Source organism: Cydia splendana, chromosome 4, assembly GCF_910591565.1.
Source record: "Cydia splendana chromosome 4, ilCydSple1.2, whole genome shotgun sequence".
In the NCBI taxonomy this organism is placed as follows: Eukaryota; Metazoa; Arthropoda; class Insecta; order Lepidoptera; family Tortricidae; genus Cydia; species Cydia splendana.
The window spans coordinates 13,862,972-13,880,753 of NC_085963.1; the positions used below are offsets into that span (position 1 = coordinate 13,862,972).

Here is a 17,782-nt window from a genome sequence, read left to right on the forward strand (position 1 = left end):
TAAGATAAGTCTTCATCTGACTTAATGAAAAGCAGTCGAATACTTGTCATTTATAAATGTTATAATTATAATGTACCCCAAAACACATTATTATATCTGCACGAATAGGTAGGTATTATAAAAGGGACCCAACTGTCGCCAAGGTCACTTATGCCATTGACAAATTAAACGTTGTAAAATTAATATCATGGGTAGGTTTAGCAATTTGTCCCTTATAAGGCCCACCATACAAAAGTTTCCTTTATTTAATTTGAACCTTGTCAAATAGTAAATTGGGATGGTTATCGTTTGTTTGTTGAAAGCAACAAAACAAATGAAATGCTACTTACTAATGGTTTACGAAAGTTTGTAATTAGATTGAAATTGAAACGTAGTGTAGGTCTCTACATTGATTTTAGATTTAGATTTCTTTATTTCAAGATGAAAATTACACTATAAATTTGCTACATTCGTCAAAATTATGTTTATCTTCTCATCATGATCGTTAAAAATTACATTATAAATTTAAAATAAAAAAATAATAAGATTAAATATTGTAATGCACATTGGGCCTTACGAGGTTAAGTAGTATAGTGGCTAGGTATAAAGCCCTTGCTACACGGTCGCCGACAAGCCTTCTAACCGTCTGACCTTGGTCTGTCCTTGGTCAGTTTTGGTCAAATTTTGTTGGAAACAACTGTCTACACGGTCCGGGACGGACCAAGGCCACGCGGTCTGGGGGCTTGTCGGCGACCGTGTAGCAAGGGCTTAACTTTCAATGTGTGAATTATTAGATCGGCCTGCTAAAATAGGGTGAGTATGATTTGTTATCGCGCATCGGGAGTCCGGAGTTATCAAATGCTGTCGCTAAATAACACACTCGCTGGAAAGTAGGTTACCTACCTAACCTAATGAAATTGTATTTATTGCAAAAGATAAAAGGTGTAGAATTAATATTTAGGTTACCTAGATATATGACGCTAATGAAAAATTGTTCGCATCGAATAGAGAAGCTAGTTTTAAAATACCGGCACAATGATTTAATTTTGCATATTGGTCATAATTTAAAAATAAAGTATAATTCATAATATATAACAATATACTTGTCTTAAAATTGACATTGAGCTAATAAAAAGTCTCAGATGCCAAAAATGATGATGAAGTAAATAAAATACAAGTGTTCCGTGAACAAAGTTTTGTACGGAACACTAAAAATACTGAAAATGAAAGGCACAAGTAGTTTTTAATACATATGGATTATGTACAGTAAATTCGTCAACTTTTCCAACGACTCCGTGGCGCAACGGTAGCGCGTCTGACTCCAGATCAGAAGGTTGCGTGTTCAAATCACGTCGGGGTCACGAAAATGCTTTTTTGTTTTTTAATTTTTATTTTACAACAAACAAGTGACGTTTTCAGGCAGTAAATGGTGCCACATTGTTAGTCGTCCGTAAGAGCAAAGACATATGTAACTTCGTATAACACGAATAAAGTCTAAGGAAAAAACGTGCCTCGGAATTCAAGTAAAAGTCATTCTCGATTAGATGCCGCACACACCTTTAGCCTATCCTCGGCTAGATGGCGTGACGACACCGTTTCATATTTAACAATTTTAACACATAGATATCAGTAAATGAACATGGTTCAAAACGATATAAAAATAATAAAATCATTTATCCATATATATACATTTTTTGATAACTTTATACGTTTTCATTTTGAGTTTTAGTCGTGTGTCGATAGATGGCAGTAAATTTACAGTGACTACGAAATTTACAATGACAGGACCCCTCTATACTATCTATTCTTTTTGGTAAGAGCAATTTTTAACCGCACTAATACCAAATTTATATTTCCCATAATAATACTGCTATAAAATCTATAAAAAATGTGTTATTGGTTAGGTGGTCTATTTACGACGATGAGTTGTCGAACAAATTAACACTTGGTAACAAACTTGCAAATTATCCGTTCGTGAAATTCTCATATTCGGTAACCGGCCACTTCTCCTACAAACCGCTATCACCTATCAGGCTATCACAGATCAGAATTGCTGAGAGTAAGAGCTAAATGCTCTAATTAAAGAGCTGCACGGAACCGGCCTGATCTGATCCTCTAAATATGTATTTAGGTGTCCGTGCCTTCGCTTGAACCACATTATGAGATAACACCCTTGTAACTCAGCCCTAATCAAGCGAATTCATCAACTAGTAGCGCCATCTATCGCGCTACCCAAGTAGTAATGTCACCCGGTTGCCAGCGCGCGGCTGCTTTCTCTTCAGTACGCTTTTGTAACTCAGCCGAGCAACACGTTTACAAAGCAAGTTTAAAAAGATCAAGAAATTTAAATCGTAAAAATATTTTGAAAACCTCCGACTTCGTGACATTCCGCTCGGTGCCCATGGCCCAGCGACGAGACGCAGTGACCTTCCTACAGGCACCGTCACAAAAAGTACACGGGTACTTACGCCTCATGGCCTCGTCCTGTGGGACAACAAGCGTCGTCCCGTGAGACGACATGGCGTCGTCCCGTGAGACGACATGGCGTCGTCCCGTGGGACGACATGGCGTCGTCCCGTGAGACGACATGGCGTCGTCCCGTGAGACGACATGGCGTCGTCCCGTGAGACGACATGGCGTCGTCCCGTCAGACGACAAGCGTCGTCCCGGGAAATGACATGGCGTCGTCCCATGAGACGACATGGCATCGACCCGTGAGACGACGAGGCGTCGTCCCGTGAGAGGACAAGGCGTCGTCCCGTGACACGACATGGCGTCGTCCTGTGGTATCGTCCTGACAATGGTATTGTCCTGACAGACGACATGGCAGCGTCTTGTAAGACGACGAGCATCGTCTCGTTAAAAGACCTTGTGACATTCCGCTCAGTGCCCGTGGCCCAGCGATGAGACTAAGTGAGCTCTAGCCATCACCATAAATAGAATACCTACGGGTATAAATGGCACACGGCGTCGTCCCGTTGGACGACAAGCGTCGTTGCGTGAGACGACATAGCGTAGTCCCGTGACATCGTCCTGTGGGACATCAGGCGTCGTCCTGTAAAACGATAAGGCGTCATCCTGTGATACGACAGGCATCGCGATGAGTTACGTCCTCATGTGAGAAGACATTGCGCCATCCTGTGGTATCGTCCCGTGAGAGGATATTGCGTCCCATAGGACTACATTGCATTGTTCCATAAGACTACATTTTGTCGTATCGTGAGACATTAATGCGTCGTCCTATGAGACGATATCGCATCGTCCTATGAATCGTCCATTGAAATGACGTTGTCTTGTTATACAAAAACCGTTGTCTCATGGTCTACCATTAATACGGTAGCGGACGTCTTATTGGTCGCTTTATCGTTCGATGTCTGCACGGTGGGCCTCGCATTTAAGATCTGCATGGTCATGAACAATGCACGACTTAGTTAGTGGCGTCATCATCAATGTAGCCGACCAAATGGTGTGTCACCTTTTAAACCGACGAGCAGCAGAATTTCTATTAGAGGGTTTGGCGCGAAATTGATAACGAAATGCAGTTACAGTAATTGTCTCAACCTGCCAGGAAAAAGGAAGGTTTCCGTCTTGGTCGTGTACAAATGTTGGTCTGGGTCGATAACAAACAATTCTCGTGAGATACCAAACAAACCAAAAATATACATTCTGAGGATCATAAACTGTATGACTAACCGGCCATGAAAAATAGCAGTTAAGAAACTGTGAAAAGGGAAAAGTACGAAGTGAAAAACCTTGTGTTATACTTTGCCTAACTAGATCCTATACCAAAAAGAGAGAGGGGGAGGCAAGAAAATTGACGTTAGCCTTAAAGAAGGAAAGAAAACTAAAACTCTCTCTTCTGAATAGGAATACCAATACAAGTTTATACTTGTTTATACCAATTCATTTACGGCTCTGTCATAGGCTAACAAGAGATATCTCTTTATTGCGGCTCTAAGCCTGAAAATAATAGAGTTTATGATACTCATATATATTAGTGAAAAATCATCGCACTAAATCCCTCTTTTGAATGATGAATGACTAGTCAGGTTGATAGTATCTTTGGGAATACTGAAGCATCTCCTGTATACTCTCTAAATATTGACCATTAGCTAAAAAATTGCGGCCTGTTACAAAGAGAAATCTTTTACTTACTTTAAATCGTCTACTATGTAGCTGTGAAACAGAGACCACTAAACTAAGAGTAACACGTAGAAAACAGCAAGTACCTTCCATCGCATTCCGTCCAATAGACCGAACTGACAAAGGCATTTATAATGTAATTAGTGCTCTATTCACATCAGTCAGGTAGAAACTTGTGAAATTAGGTTCAAAATTCAAGTAACAAGCTCCACTTCGGAAGATTATCTAAGCAGTGGGTTGTCAATCGACCTGCCGTTGGTATAACAATCATACATCATAAAACGTTGACCATAAACGTTACATAGTTCAATTTCAAAGGAAATGAACTCTTACTGGTAATATAGCTATCGGAAACAGACGGTATTTGTAGGAGGTGCTTTCACAGAATGTCTAAAAGGACCAACTAGTAAAATATTAAATTAGTATGGTAATCCGCATAGTTACTCATGATTGTTCAATAGGTGAAACATCGGTTTCTTTAGTGGTAAATGTTATGCCTATGTAGAAGATGAAGCGCCCCTTCAAGTTATGTAAATAAATAAAGAATTTATGAAAAGATTTTTCGGTAGTTTAGTTAGAGTGGAGTTACTGATTCTGTTTCGAAAAATCGCGAATTGAATTAGAGGTGAAGCCGCCTAAGAGAACTAAGGTGTCGAACCAATAGCCACGGTCCACGGCTTTACATCTAAACGATGATTGTTTAATTTCTCCAAATATACAAATTAAAATGAAGTCACTTCAGAAACTTTGAAACCATGTGGACTGCGGGGCAAGCCAACGTACATACAAACGTACAACGTACGTAAACGTACACACATGCGTAATATGTAGAAAATATTTGCAGGCAGTCACCGATAGCAGATACCGGATTCTGAAAGAACACGGATCAGAAATATGCTTCTTTCGATTTCCAGATGAGAGGTTTCCTTTGCAGATAAGGAAGTACTCACGTGATTTTATAAAAGAACAACAACATACGGTGGTTCAGGAAAAAATGCAAGATCTAAGTGAAATATGATCCCAGTAGTGACTCATGACTACAAATATGTTCGCCGGTTAAATAGAGCCTGCAATTTACTCTGAAAATCAACACTAGTTCTGCTGTCATTGCCGGATCTAAGTACAATAAGCTTAGCTGAAAGGTAGTAGTCCAGGGTTTACAGAATACTGTTGTAACAGGTCTCGTAGGGCATGTAATTGGAAACGTCATCGTCAATGCAATCAATTAGAGTTCCAGGTGTAGTACCCTACAAAATCATCGTGTCTTGGTTATAGGGCAGATGCGCTGCTAATCGAATTACAGCATTAGTTGTGAAGACAACTACAATTCATATATTTATATATTCATGATAATATGCTTATATCATTAAATACAGTAAATATGAGATGTCAGTAGACATATATCAACGTTACGTCAGGCGTAGCTCACTCCGCGATTTCGTCGCGTCGCTACAAGTACATGCGGCCCACACCAATTTTGGTATCTAGCACTAATAGTTACCGCGCACCGCTATGGAACGGACGCGTGCTCGCGCTTGCGCCACCTTGCGGTCATAATCTGTCGTAATAGTACATACTATTATTTATTCTATGGTTACGTCAAGGTAGTGACATGAATATGTATAATATGTCGCAGAAAGGCCTAGATCATCAATTAATTGTTTATTTGTGGGCATCATGATGCCTAATTAACCCTAGGGATCCCTCAAGATCATCAAATGATACACAACTTGATTGCACGAAAGCCAATAAACAACATACAACGTCCTTGTATTGCTAAATTTCTAATCAAAAGTACCTACAAATTAATAATAATAATAATTCAGCCTATATACGTCCCACTACTGGGCACAGGCCTCTTCTCACTCGCGAGAGGGCTTGGGCTATAGTCCCCACGCTGGCCTAATGCGGATTGGGGCTTCAAAGTACAAATTAAATAATCAAATTCATATTTGGTAATGAACGCGTCTACACGTGTTAAGGTTCGACAGGAATTGTGCCACAGCATCACCCGCGCGCGCCGGTGCTGGCAGCACTTGAGATTAGATGACATCATGAGACACCCGTGGTTTGTGCCACTGCAATGGTATAATGCCAAGAACTTACTGGTTCAGACCAATATACAAATAATAATAATGTTTTAATTTGTCTGGGTGTTACGAAAGTTCCGCAATTGGTTTGAAAAGGTTGCACTACAATTTAAAGTAGATAGGTCCACCTCCACTACTCTTACTCAAAGATTATTTCATCGTCAGTCAAGAGGTTTTACACTCTTATTAGAAGATCGTATGTATACGAAAGCATTAAATACTCACAAATCGTGCTAAGTCTAACAATAAAGCACAATCCATTACCAGCGCGCGAACCATAAAATCTTCAGTTTGGGAATCAGCTTGCCACCGGAAAGAGTGAACATTAAACAACCTACAATTACAAGCCTTTATTATAATTAGCCTAAAAATTATGGGTGAAGGCATTGGAATTATTCAAAGATTAAAAAATCTTCTAAAATATCCTACTTAGTAGACGGATCTTCAGTCTACGCACAACATCATGGTGAGATGCCACACAACAACTGGAGTTGTCAGCATCACTTTAAATTCATAATCATCGCCTCCATACGATTGTAACCTTCGTGTCAGTGATTCTGTTCATTCGTTACATTCGCTTGCATGACTGACAAGTGACAAGCATATAATATAAGCTTGGTTGACCCGGCACCAGCCTAATTGGCAAGTTTTCAGTTATCTGTGGGGAGTAATAAATTTAGCAGCATAATTGACACTTAAAATAGGTAGGAGCCTACCATTTCATATAAGAATTAATATCTATTCATGGCTTACTATTAATATGGTTGTTTTTAAAGCAACCCTCACCTAAAACTAATCAGTATGGAGTACATCCTGTATTATCGCCTCAGTTGAAACTACTGCTAGGTTGTTGAGAGTTGTTACTTGTTAGTAACGCATACATTAAATCATGAAGTGTTGTATTTTCTTCTTCACTTTCTGACGCTACTTCCAGGCAGAGGAGTACTTGATTCGAAATAAATCTCAATTGCTTCCACAAATAAGAACATTATGTTTATAATTTTTAACACATTTACGGAATATGTTGTCCTTATGTAATGATAGCCCATTAACAAATAAACCTGCTATACCTAGTCAATAACTATGTATTAATATCTAAATAATGTCAATATCGTATTGTAGTGGGTACCTATACAAACCTTTGGTTATTTGTCCACATTAAAAGTCATATTACATTACATCTGGCCTATGATGCAACTTACCAATTTACATTAAATTGTTGGAAAATACGATAAATCAGAGAGGACCCAAGCTTTTCCAATTAGTTACAAAAATTTTAAACAGTGGATGGGCCGACAGTGCTTTATTTGTGTTAAGCAGTAGATAAGTAGTAGTATCATGTAGTAGTAGTAGTAATATCATGACATCATACAACAAAACCTTTTTATCACCTAGTGGGCTATTGTAAGGAAAGAATCAGGTAATTTGGACGGGTTTAATGTAAAACTCACTCGATGAGGTTCACGTTACACGCATCAGAGCTACTACTTCAGATAGTGGTTACACTTAAATTTGTACGACCTACAAGTACCTACTTATGTCTTTAATTATGTTTTTAGGGACAGTCTTTCAACTAATAGTCACACAGTTTTGTTTTATATAAAAAGTTAAGTAGTTTTATAGTCGCAATGGATAACTTATGTTGCCAGTCAGTGCTAACAATTGTCTCGTCTATCGGTAATTACAAATAAGGAAAATCTAGTTAAGGTTTGACGTAAACAATCCTTTAGTATATCAATACGGAATAAATTTCAAACCCATATTCTTATTAAGTGATTTTTGCATAAATTTAAATATTATCAGTCACAGTACGCCCGGGCCAGCGCCGGCAGAGGTTTAAACACGTCTCATAATGTGGTTCAAGCGAAGGCACGGACACCTAAATAGAACCGTTTTTCCCCCGAAGGGTAAAAAACGGATATTTAGGTTCCTGCCGAAGCTTGAACCACACCTAAGGGCCTTGCCGGCTTATGTGGTACTGAAGAGAAAGCAGCCGCGCGCTGGCAACCGGGTGACATTACTACTTGGGTAGCGCGATAGATGGCGCTACTAGTTGATGAATTCGCTTGATTAGGGCTGAGTTACAAGGGTGTTATCTCATAATGTGGTTCAAGCTTCGGCAGGAACCTAAATATCCGTTTTTTACCCTTCGGGGGAAAAACGGTTCTATTTACTCGAATGTAAGGTTGACCTGTTTCAGCACCTACTGGATGGGGTTATGGGGTATCAGTGTCATGTTGTCGAGTGCAAGAGAGATCTCTCTTGCACATTCTTATCTAGCAATAGAGTGATAGAGATGGACGTTCGATTCGCTGGAGGCCTGTATTCCTGTATGAACATTTTCTTTTCTTTATTAGAGAAACAACAGAAGTACCTATGTAAGTACAATAATAGTATTGGGACCGTGCACGAACGACCAATCGTCTTAAAATCACCAATAAACGGTTCAATGTCTTTTTTAGGGTTTGGTACCAAAAAGGTACAAAAGAAACCCTTAACCCGTCTGTTTCTTTTACTTATGGGTCTGCAATTAAAATCACAATTTTAAAACATTTACTTATACCTAAACTGCTAACGAGTAATATTAAACAAATCATCCACTTTTTTTTCAATACTTTTTGAAGTGAAAACTTCTTTAGCGGCGCTGGGCACTTTTTGAGGTGGGGAAAAAATGATAAACTCAAGACAGCGTAACGCAATCACGTGACCGTAAGGTTTAGATGGCCACTCATTTAAATCAATAAAGAAAAACTCAATGACATTACATGAAAAAGGTTCTGATCTTGTACGGGTTGAAATACGAGGATCTCACAGTTACATTCTAACTTTATAATATATCACTCAAATATAATTCAATAAAGCTACATCTTGATGAAATCGCTAATAAAAGTGAACTCTAGTACTGGTGAATAAAACTCAAAATATCATGACCAAATATATTTAGATGCGAGGTCTGCAAGGTAACTTTACAATTTCTATTCGTATTTTAAACAATTAAGAGCCAACAGGAGTGGTCATTTCTCCATACAAACGTACTCCTCGTTTACCTCCGTGGTTTTTGAAGCTAGAGCAATGATTTTTTCAACACAGATTAATATTGTCAATATCTGTGTCGGACCGTTTTGCTTTTTTTGATATTTTTGTTTTTTAATGCGCTAGAGCCCTTCAAAAATGGCCAAAATGGCCTAATTGACTATGCCGCAATGAGAGGCGTGGCATTCAAAACTGATATCAATTAGCCAAAAAAGCAAAACGGTCCGACACAGATAATTTCATAATCATTTAGATTTCCAAATTTGGTTACGATTGGTTAAGTTTTAGAGGAGGAAACAGAGGAGTACGAAACCTCGATTTTTGAGATTTTTACGCAGGATTTTTCGCCTTGTCCTTATCGCCCTACTTTTAGGTGCCCCTTCCGTTAGCGAGACGGGTATATTTACCTAAAATATTTAAAACTCAGCTCCTGTTTCGTCTTAACGCTACAAATTTGAATTTCTAATTTTAAACAAGCTCACTGACCAGCATTTTCAGAACTAAAGTTTTTCAATAGAAAGGAGGATGGGTCAATTGTTACATAGTGCTGCAGACATTTTGGACTAGTCATTGAGTTTTCACTTCTGTCGGCACTCCCGGAGTGCAACCTGTTGTTTTTTTTTATTATGTAGTATTTCCTTGCCCGGCCCAGTATTAACATGCGACAGTGTTATCTTACTCCGAGAAATAAGAGAAATAAGAGTGATAGACAGTCTGTGCGTTTTAGGTGTTGACAGTCTCTTAAGTAAGTATTGTTACGGCAGGGGTGCGAAACTCCTCCCTTCGGGCAAACTCGGGTCCGCTCGGCTCAGCATTACTCCGAGCAATTATTAGGGTTGACACAACTTGACGTCCCTTTGCGTGCACGACCACAGATAAGATAATGACCTGAATTTTGACAACCCTAAATAGCTGAAAGGGATAGTGCCATATATTAGAAAGGGATAGCATGATTCGGCCCTGAACCGCTGTCAAATTTCTGTTTTGTAGGAAGTTTCCTTTCTGTACGGTAGTACTATTATTTATTCTGTGGTTACGAGTTATTAGGGTCTCATTACACTGGTTTTTTCTAGAAACTTGCTCGCGGAGACACTATTAGTCAGGAGCTAAGACCTAAGTAATTCTTCTAAGTGTCTATTCAAATATAGGGGCACGTGGAAAAGTTTAACACTTGTTCACTATTAGCGTTAAGTAATTGGTGCAATTCATTTATTACGTGAGATGATTTATTATATTTAGGTATTGGTTTATGGGGGGAGGAGGAGGAGTTTCGACCATGTCTTTTTTTACAAGGGGGTGGGACTGAGACTGAGAGTCTTGATGTCTTGATAATTTTCTTACGTAAGATCACAAAAACGCGCAAATTAAGATTATACTTTTAAAAAGCTCGGGTATCCGTATCCGCGAGAGTGCCGATAAAGAAAAACTTTAATATACAAAGTTGATATACCTGGGCCTATACAAAAAATAAAAATGATGAATTGGGTTTTGTTTTGATTTAGTAATGTGTAATTAGCTTTCAAATTTAGATTTTCAAAGAGAATTTTTTTTGGAAAGTTTACCTATTTTACTGCAATAGTAGTGTCACTTGCAAAAATACTCTTTACTCTCCGAAGGCCGCAAAAATATATGACACGCTCATCGCTCTACAAATAAGATCGTGGTGGCAGATATTTTGACATTGGAAATGTCTTTTTTGACATTGGAAATGTCTTTTCGTTCGCTCCAGTATAGGGTCCGATTTCACGAAAAAGTGCGATCCCCTTATATCTCGGAAAGTTGTGAAGATATGATATTAAAAAAAGGCTCAAAAGACGCATAATCACGAGAGCTGTAAGGTGCAAAAATAATTATTCGAGAATGTCAAAAACGAAAAAAGTTATGGTCGAAATAGTGAAAATAAAATTCAATTTTTTCCGAATTTTTGATTTTGGTGCTCGATAATTTGGAAACGAAGAATGATATCAAAAATTTGAGAAAAACAGCTCTGGACAATTTAGTCAGCTACAATTTGAGCCTAAAACAAAGACGATCGGGTTAAGGGTTTGCCCTGTAGCCTAAGCTTAAAATAGTCAAAAACTCAGAACGACATTTTTCACATGACATTTATGACTTCATGTTTCGCAGAGTTCGTTGTCGGTGTTTGTTGTGAATTATCGGGATTATGACGGCAGAATAACACTTGCACTGCGTGGGCTATCAAAATCGCTGCAGATTTTTCTTGGTCTAACTCTATCTATCCTGTTTGAGACGGGCGTAGATAACTATGCATTCTTGTGGTGGTGGAAATAGAAATAGAGATAGAGATAGAGGTAGAGGTAGAGGTAGAGGTAGAGGTTGAAATAGAAATAATTTTTATCGTGAGCACAAACACAAAATAAAAACTTAAGTATACAGAGCAACATAAATACTTAAGTTTTTGGCAAAAATTTCATTTTTGGTACAAGCTTTTATCGCTGACTGTACTTTTCATACGACAGACAACTAATACTCATCGAGACAATTCTAAAAACCCCTGTATTTATAATCCCTTAAAAAAAAATTATACATAGTCTAATGTTAATCCCTAATAATATTACAAAACCCCTAACACAATTAGGTTGCGTTGTTTCATCACAGAGTTCCTAGGCCACCTCCTGTCTCCATCATCAGATCAGTTCGACAGTACCATATTATTGTATTGTCATCAGAACTACATACAGCTGCCAATTTTCATGACGGTACGATCCTTGAAAGATGGTTAAATTAGTTACAGTAAAGGGCCATAAAGTTTGCACATCGGAATTTCGGCTTCGTAGAGCGTTGTCTCTTTCATTCTCGTTGCCTCCAATATTCTCTTTCTAAATACCGATGTGCAAACTTTATGGCCCTTTACTGTACCTTAGATTCCATTACAAGTTAGTTACATACAGGTCGACCTAATAAAAGCTTGTTAAAAAGAGAAAGTGCCACGAAATGGTCTCACCTCAGCATGTTGCTGGCGGCTGCTAGCAGATAGCTGATGCTGAACCCTGGCAGTACCTAGTGGAGCTCGGGTTTAATACAACATAAGCACACGCTGTTTTGGTCCTCGGACTCGTCTCGATGAGCACTTAGGAGAGTAGTACCCAAGATAGAGCTGATGCTGAACCCTGGCTGTACCTAAAGGAACTCAGGTTTGTTGCAACATAGGCACACGCTGTTTTGGTCATCCGACTCGTCTTGATGAGCACTTAGGAGAGTAGTACCCAAGATAGAGCTGATGCTGAACCCTGGTTGTACCTAGCGGAACTCAGGTTTGGTGCAACATAGGCACGCGCTGTTTTGGACATCCGATTCGTCATGATGATCACATGGTAGAGCATTACCCAAGATAGCTGATGCTGAACCCAGGTAGTACCTATTGGAACTCAGGTTTGGGGCAACATAGACAAACGCTGTTATGGTTATCTCTCGTCGCGTCAAACTGCTGTCAAGAAAATTTCATATCTTGCAGCAAATGGGCCGCTGCCGATCAAGACTCGAATGACGATAACGGCGATGTGGCTACCACTTCTCGAGTTGACTACGGATTTGCCGTGTAATAATTTTCTTGTACTTTGAACATTAATATATCCTGCTTATTAATCGAAAAATGAAATATGTACCTATACTTATGCGCCACGGCGACAATTATTCAAACTTCGATACCCGTGTGGAAATTTTGCAATTTGTTTGTTCACATGCGTTATGTCCAGGATACTTGTGTTAATTTAAGAATAAAATAATTATCATTCAACGTTGTAGTTTTATTTTGTAACTTTTTCCTTATCCAGACTTTCTCGTCGCTCAGCGGCAATATTTTTTCGAATTCCATAGATTCATTTCCAATGTGCTCTATAGTCGTGTGAGGCACGAAATCTGTGAATTTTTTGCGGTCTTCGAAGAGTAACATATTATTGCAGGTGACTGTACTATTGCAGTAAAATAGGTAAATTTTCCTAAAAAACTTTTTTTTTAAATCTGAAATTATAAACTATATACATACAAAATAAAGCAAACCCAATGTGTTTTATTTTTTTAATTCAGATTCTTACGTGCCTAATAAAATAAATACCTACTAATTTAGGGAGGAGGGGGTCGAGCTTATTCTTAATTTTTACATGGGTCAAATCTGGCAAAAATCGCCTTACGCAATATTTAAATGAATGACGCGCCGCCGCCTAATAGGTATGTTGCTTATTATTAAGTGAGTAGGTAGGTAGGAGGTAGGTAGGTAGGTAGTAAGGTAGATATTAGGTATTTGACTCATGTAAATTTTCGCGCCGAGTACAACTGTACGAGTATGTAAATCGTAATAGATATAAGGTAGAAGAAAATATCATCATAAAAAAATATCACAATAACAAAAGCATTAAAAGTACTTCCGTTACACATGAACACATAGACAACGAGTGGATGATATGTGCCTCCTCTTTAATTCTATTACATAGGTATATATATATAATATATGTTTTATTTCAGAAACATTTTGTATTGTAGACGTAAGTGTAATAAGTTAATGGTATTTATTACTTTAGACTAGTAGTTGTATAGAGTGTACCTACTCTTCCATAACTTGACACACAATACTTAATTAATAATGTACCTACCCAGTTACGAAATAAAACGAGACTGTAGGTAGGCGTGATCTTGTGAATCATCAGATGAGTCAATTTTTCACCGGAATGCAAGTACAGCCTAATAAAATTTCATAATGAGTTGAAATAAAAGATTAAAGTCGTCCTGGCGGTCTAGCATAAGTTGCGTTCTCGGGCGCGAGTCCATCCTTGAAGTCGCGCTAGATGTATGGAGTCGCGCGCGAGAACGCAACTCACATGCTAGACCGACTGATTACCATATGTAACTCTTTTACTATTATAACAGGAATCCAGCGACACTTTCCTCTAATAGATATTAGGTACAGTCAAGTGTAAAAGTATGGGTGGATACCTATAACTTACTCAAAAAACCGGACAAGTGCGAGTCGGACTCGCCCACCGAGGGTTCCGTACTTTTTAGTATTTGTTGTTATAGCGGCAACAAAAATACATCATGTGTGAAAATTTCAACTGCCTAGCTATCACGGTTCATGAGATAAGTACAGCCTGGTGACAGACGGACGGACGGACGGACGGACAACGGAGTCTTAGTAATAGGGTCCCGTTTTTACCCTTTGGGTACGGAACCCTAAAAATGTGTCCCATAGTTCGAGTAAGAGTATGATGAGTGCACCCATATTTTTACACTTGACTGTACCTACCCTACCTACATCCGTCAATTTGATTGGTGTGTATATAGCGTACCATCCTATTTTTTATATATTTCGGACAAGCTGCATCGATTCCTTAACATCAAATGCAAACTAGGGCGTCCAATACCGGGATCCCGGGATCCAGAAATACCGGGATCCCGTCAGTTTAAACGCATTTTTCAATACCGGTATTTTTTAATGCAATACCGGGATCCCGGTATTTTCAAAAACAAGGAAAATGTGCCGATTATACCGTTTAAAATCCAATAAAATGATTGAATTCGGCTGTATCAAGAAGATTACTTGCCCATTTAATTTAAAGAAGATCATTTAATAGGAAATATTACGCGAAACTCTGCATAGGTAGCGCCACTACCCCTATCTGTCACAATCTGGGGGTCTACCGCGAAACAAGAAAATCGAAATTTCGTTATCTAACCTCCCTAACACTCTTGCATATTCGAGCGATAAAGAGGCAGATAACTAAATTTCGATTTTCGAGTTTACCGGTAGGCCCTTGTTAACAAACCGCCTTGATGCATCAATGACATATTTTATTGTCTGTGAAAACTTGACAAAAAACAGTTTAAGGCACTGTAAGTTAGTCTATGAATTTATTAGAGTCGGTAGTGCTGCACTCTGGCGGCAGAACATTGTAGTAATATCCCCTATTGAAACAAGATCTATGCATATGCGTTAGAGAAATATTTGGTGATGAATTCTGATGTTCAGGATATGATATTAATATAATTCATTCTTAAAATTATATCAAAAAGTAGAAATAAATAAGCAAGGAATTGTAGTATGGCAAACGAATTTTTGGTGGCAAAGGCTGGTTTATTGGGTTGAACTTAAAATGTGACTGGTGAAGTCAACAAGGCGGATAAAATTATTGCCAATCTGGAGGGTGAAATGATAATTATTGCAGATGGCGATTATTGTGTAATATCCTAAGCTAAGGACATACATATCTGGTGTTACAGTGAGCCTTTTTTTTATAAAACTCAAAAAACTTAAGCGATTATTAGTCAATACCGGGATCCCTGGATCCCGGTATTGATGAAGACAGTTTCGGTATTAATACCGGTATTGAAAGAAGTCCGGTATTTGGAAGCCCTAATGCAAACTCAACAAATAAATATGCAACTTTTTTGGGATAATCCTACACACGTTATACAACCTACAACCGTTTAAATACAATAAGATACGGATTAAACATATTCTTACTTAGTCGCGCTTTTTCCAATTTTGATTTATAATACATAACGTTTGAGGGTTGAAAATGGCTTGTCTGAAAAATATCAGGGGGGCGATTTTTGAATTTCGATCGCTCGATTCCGACACACGAAAATCAGTGGAAAACGGCGAAATGCTAATTTTAGAAATACGAGCGATAGAAATTGGGAATCTAGCGGTATTGACCACTCGTTTTGAATTCTATTAGTAGAATCATAGAGTTATATATTTGACAGAGGGAATGTCACTTAAGACAAACTGTAACACTGCAATGGCGGACGGTTTGAAAGTGTGCGTGTAGACGAGTGATACCATGTAGCACAAATTCTACCCTAACGATGAAACAATTAATTTCAATATCGTCCTTGTTTTCAAATATTAAAATAGGACAGTTTTACTCAATAAAAATGTGTGCACCTAACTGATTTTATAGGTCTTGAAAATGGTCATTTTCATTTAACTTGTACAAGTTAAGCGCGACTTAAGTCGTGTTTCAGTAACGTCTAACCGTTACATTCCTGACAAAATGCATGGGATTTGACATTGACCGTCAGTCTTGTAAACGATTGCTAACTGGCCGTTTAAGGTGTTCAATTGAGTGAAAATGCCCAAATGCTCATTGTTGCACAATTACTTTGAGCAAATATTATTTTCAATACCTAATGATATTTAACTTGTAACATATCTGGTTTTAAACAAAAAATAAATATAAGGTAAATGTACTAGTGCTCGACATGTTAATGCCCAATAGATGACACCTTGCTGTCACCTCTACTGACAATGACTTCAGTTTCAAGATGACATGTACTGGACTGGGACCGCGTCGAGCACCATGAGTATGTTCACCTTACATAACAAATTAACGTTAACTATCAAACATTATTCATGTAAACGTCTTTAATCTCCTTATTATTGGGAAATTACCATACCGACCTAGTTTGAAATGCAAAATCAATAATTTAGCTATTTACCTAAATATCCTAAATGATCTCTTTCATCTCTTATATACATAATGATTTAATAAGAAGGGCATCAATTACCCTACTTTCGGGAAATTACTCTATTCAACTTACTGGTCACACTCCTGTTTCGCATTTATAAACAATGAAATATGGAGATTTTATGTACTATACCGTGATAATTGATAAAATTAGCTATGAAAAGTAATTCCGTCAATTTTTTTCTTTCGATCGGTACAATTCTTGCAGGATTTAACTACGCATGCCGGCATATTTTACATTTTTCTTGGACAAATTTACTTCACTGACGTTGCGATCCGTCTGACGGCAAATTGGTGGATGAGGGCATTGAGATAACTGTCAATGTGTGTGTGTCACGCGTAAATACTAGGAAATTGGTGGATGATGGAATCACAGTTTTTGTCTTAGCAAAACTACGTCCGTAGTATTCTAGGTCCATGAGTAGAATTTAAATGCTTAGTAGTGAAGATATTATTGAACGAAATACACGAAATCGAGTGGTCGAATTTTAAAAATCGGCCCCCAGATGACGTTCCAGTCATAGGGTTGCGCTTGTGGACGAGACGGTTAGTCAGGTGACTGGTTTACGTCTCCACTGGCGCCTTTCAAATGAATCGCATTCTTGCCAGCACACACACATCGGCAGATATCCTTGTGTGGCCGTGTGTTTACTTACTGTTATGTGCATGTGCATTAACACGCCTTCCAGATGGGTGTGAATGTGTGCGAGTTTGTGAATGTGTTGGAATCTGGAGGTCATGAAGTGATTGGATGCTTGAAAAACATTTTGAAGAATGATCATACTAAACTTTAGGTAAGTAATGCTAACAGACGTTATTTGTTTTAAATGGTTATATTGGTTATTTTCAGCAATGCCGTCATTGGAAAAGTGTCGGTAGTTAATTCCATACCGCGAAATAGGTATTCCGGAAATATACTGGTGGCAAACAAGCGTACGGTCGGCTAATGGCCCCAAGGGTGTAATTTGCCTGATATGGGTAATAGTTATGTCTGTGTTCAAAGTTCAAACCTAATAAATTTATTATAGGATACGAAGGGTTTTTAAACAA

General features: G+C 38.3%; 1 non-coding gene across 1 annotated transcript; it reads left to right on the forward strand.

The window, feature by feature from the left end:
* Positions 1 to 1,268: 1,268 nt before the first annotated feature.
* On the forward strand, positions 1,269 to 1,340 carry Trnaw-cca (transfer RNA tryptophan (anticodon CCA)). Its single transcript has one exon. It is a non-coding gene; the product is annotated as a tRNA-Trp (tRNA).
* The last annotated feature ends 16,442 nt before the right edge of the window (positions 1,341 to 17,782 follow it).